General features: G+C 34.7%; 1 pseudogene; it reads right to left on the bottom strand.

Moving 5' to 3' along the window:
• Positions 1 to 201: 201 nt before the first annotated feature.
• Positions 202 to 4,524, bottom strand: part of LOC110292484 — a 7,435-nt pseudogene continuing 3,112 nt past the window's right edge.

Below are 4,524 nucleotides of genomic sequence, written 5' to 3'. Positions count from 1 at the left end.
AGCAATATTCCTTTGAGAGAGCATATAGGGGAAGATTTGTTTCCTCAATACCTACTTATAATAATAGTTGTTCAATACAAAGGTATCATTTGAAAGTTCCTGCACACAGAATGTTGGATAGTTCTAACCTAAGTCAATATTTTGTAAAATAGCCACTAGGAATAATTCATAAGCCATAGACTGGATTTTCCAAAACCTACTTTAAGAAGAGTTCTTAAAAGCTTTAATCTCTGTCTCATCCACAGCCCACCAGGAGAGTTGAATGGAGAGCTTAATAAGACAAAAAGGGATGTATTCCTGCTTAGAAATAGTTCTTTGCAGGAATTCCAATCTTCATTGTTAGTATATCAGCAGACCCATTCACAGGGATTGGCATAGTTCTTTGTGGGCATTCCAATCTTCATTGTTAGTATATCAGCAGACCCATTCACAGGGATTGGCATAGTTCTTTGTGGGAATTCCAATCTTCATTGTTAGTATATTAGCAGACCCATTCACAGGGATTGGCAGTGAAGCACAATCAACTTGTAAACAACATTTATAAATAAGCAGTGGCAGTTCAATCCAGAAGAAACCACAAGGCTCTGCCAATTGGCCCAGTCTGAGAAAGTGGTAAGAAGCCACCATATATCAAGGGAAGTTCTTTGGTTCATTTCTTTCTGTGAAGTTATAACAAATGATGATCAGCAAAGAGTTGTAAGACAAAGAAATGGCACCACATTGTAAGCAAAGTTTAAGGACCAGCAAAGAATGTCAAGGAGAACCAATGCCACACTGTTGTGCACTGTGTTTTGGACTATAGCTATATCCCTTTCACACATAACTGATCCCTATAACATCTGCTCTAGCAATATGCCCTTTCTCTAGGCAGCTTCCAGAAAAAAAAAATCAGGTGTCTGTTCTCAGCTAAACATTCTTCCACATGTCTGCCTCATTAAAAGCACTCTCACCATTCTGCTTCAGCAAAACATCCTCTCATAAGACAGTTTCAAGAAAAAAAAATCACATGGCTCAACTTTGTCTCCAAAGAAACCATAAATGTACACTTCACTAAGTAGTGAATCTATTATTTACCATTATATGGATTATATTTTCCTGACTGGCTCAAATGGAGATACCTTAGGAAAAAAATAGGTAAAGAAAAGATAATTTTGCCTCTCTGAGGATTAAAAATTGTTCATGGAAAACTATGAAGAGTAGATTGCATAATTATCTAGGATGCAATATAGGTCTGCAGATTATCAAGCCCCAGGAGATATAGATCAGAAGAGAACAATTATGAACTCTTAATTTTCAAAGATTGTTGGGCCACATTAATTGGTTAAGATCCACAATTATGTTAACTACTCAAGAAGTAAGTAATTTATTTGAAACCATAGAAGGTGTTAAGGTCTTAAGTAGTAAGGAAATTATGAGTTGAGGCTGAGAGATAATTGTGCCTGAGAGATAAGAAATTGAAAGATGCACATGTCTACTGTTTGGATCCAAAGATAACATGTATTTTAGTCATTTTGCTTTCTACTCCTCCCACTGGAAATATATGCAGAGAGTTATATCTTAGAATGAATCTTTTTAGTACATAGAATTCAAAATTAAAGACCTATATAGAAACAGTTTCTGAACTTATTCTAAAAGGAAAAATGAGACTTTGTCAATTAGCAGGAATAGGCCTTGCAGAAATTTTAGTACTTTTTACTAATGCTGAAACTGTCACATTTTCAGTAGAAAAAATATTGACAAAGAACTTGCAGTAACTTGGGGTGGGGGGAGGGGGGATTAAGAACAAATATCCAAAAATCCAGCAGCTTCAATATATAAAAAGAACTAATTGGATGCTCTTCGTATAGTCAAACAAACACCAATTTCTGGAGCCTCTACATTCTATACAGATGCAAATAAATAAAAGAAATTAAGTTCAGTGGCTAAAAGCCCTTATAATTCAGTTAAAAATCAAAGTTGTATGATATTATTATACATTCCAACTCTCAATATGCGAAGAGTTATTGTTTATATAGAAGCCATTGACCTTATTCTAGAGAATTCATAATTAACTTGACTATTTATTCAGCTACAACAAGCAATAAGAAATAAATTCATTCATTGTATATAACACATTTCTGCTGACATTCACATCTACCACACACTCTAGAAAAAGGTAATGATGAAATTGATCAGCTATTAATAGAATATGTTCTATAAGCTTCAGAATTTCAGAAGCAACATCACATTGATAGCAAAAGTATACGGAAATATTTTTCTATCACTTGGCAACAAGCAAAGGAAATTTTAAGGAAATGCCCTGCTTGTTCTTTGTATAACAAATTGCAATAACTATGGGGAATAACCTGAAAGAATCCCAAAATAAAACTTGGCAGATGCATGTGTTTCATTTTGCAGAGTATGGAAAATTAAAGCATTTGCATTATTCTTTTTTTTTATTAGATGTTTTCTTCATTTACATTTCAAATGCTATCCCCTTTCCTAGTTACCTCACAGAAAATCCCCTATACCCTCCCCGCTCCCCCCTCCCCCTGACTCTAACTAAGGAAGTGAAAGATCTGTATGATAAGAATTTCAAGTTTCTGAAGAAAGAAATCAAAGATCTCAGAAGATGCAAAGATCTCCCATGCTCATGGATTGGCAGGATTAATATGGTAAAAATGCTTATCTTGCTGAAAGCAATCTACAGATTCAATGCAATACCCATCAAAATTCCAACTCAATTTTTCACAGAGTTAAAAAGGGCATTTGCAAATTCATATGTATTAACAAAAAACCTAGGTTACCAAAAACTATTCTCAACAATAAAAGAACCTCTGGTGGAATCACCATCCCTGACCTAAAGCTGTACTACAGAGCAATTGTGATTAAAAACTGCATGGCACTAGTACAGCAACAGACATGTTGATCAATGGAATAGAATTGAAGACCCAGAAATGAAGCCACACACCTATGGTCACTTGATCTTTGACAGAGGAGCTAAAACCATCCTGTGGAAAAAAGACAGCATTTTCAACAAACGGTGCTGGCCAACTGGGGGTTAGCATTTACAACGCTAATTGATCCATTCTTATTTCCTTGTACAAAGTACAAGTCCAAATGGATAAAGGAACTCCACTTAAAACCAGAGACACTGAAACTTACAGAGGAGAAAATAGGGAAGAGCCTCGAAGATATGGGCACATTTGAACTATTCTAAAGACAAATGTTCAGGATTTCAATGAGCAACTGCTTTAAGTTCTGAAAAAGGCTGACTCAATAATCATACATTTATATGAAGTTATGCATATTGTGAGAATACTTATACAAATTAAGACTGACAATGTCCCAGGATATGTCTCTAATATTTTTTTTCATATTGCAACATAAAGAATTTTACAGGTATACTCCACAATTATCCAGAACAAGTTGTTATGGAGAGATCTAATAGGACTTTAAAAGAGATATTCAACTAAAACAAATGGTTAACAAAGTTTCCCAGCCAAAGATTACATAGTACTTTATTAACTATACTTTTTTAAAATACTAATGATCAAAACCAACATATGCTCAGAATCATTGTATTATGGAATAAATTGCTAAATTAAATCAGCCTAATTCATTTTAAGGATGTTAAAACTTAAGAAAGGAAGGGAGAAAATGTGTTGCCTTAGAGAAGTGGTTTTGTCTTCATATTTTAGATTTGACTAAGGAGAAATCCTAAAAAATCTTGGCTGTAGACATGAAGAAAGAAACCAAAGAGAACAGCAGAACAGGTAACATGAATGTTCATTCCTTTACAAGGGAACAGCTAGCTCTGAGACTGGCTGAGAAATGTCTCTGCATGGCAATAAATATTGTTGGCTACAGGTCCTTGGGAATTATTATTATAAGCCATCCTTTCATATGTCATGGATGTAAATTTATGTTACAGTTTGGCTATATAGTCCAAATGGACTTATAAATTGATTGATGTCTTTCACCCAATCAAAGATCAGAGAATCATCTTTAGCTGAATTGTGAACATTCCAAGTCCATACATGTGTTAATTCAGAAAGCTATGTCATCTTTTTAAAAAGTTTATATGCTTACAGAACAAAATAAATAGATATCTGTGAAGCCAAGACAAGTAGCCCAAGTCATCCTATCTCACAGACTGCTTCTAATGCTGTTTCCTCAAAAATCAGCATCCAGATTCAAGAGAGCTATCTAAGATGGTCCAGATTCATATACTGTTCCAACTACAACTTCAGCAAGCCATGTACTTTACTGTCATACAGAGACTGGTCAGCAAATGATAGAGCTACCTTTCTTAAGAGTTGACCAATATCCCAATATTCTTACCACCTAGAAAAAGAATGTCACACCAGAGAGCAGGAAGCAATTTTACAATAATAATGTTCCTTTCGTTTCAGCTCCAAACTTTGTCTCTGTAACTCATTCCATGGTTGTTTTGATGCCAATTATAAGAAGGGGCAAAGTGACCACACTTTGGTCTTAGTTCTCTTGAGTTTCATGTTTTTTCCAAATTGTATCTTATATCTT

This window comes from Mus caroli, chromosome 4, assembly GCF_900094665.2.
Source record: "Mus caroli chromosome 4, CAROLI_EIJ_v1.1, whole genome shotgun sequence".
Taxonomy (NCBI): Eukaryota; Metazoa; Chordata; class Mammalia; order Rodentia; family Muridae; genus Mus; species Mus caroli.
This window is presented reverse-complemented; position numbering and strand designations above follow the sequence as displayed.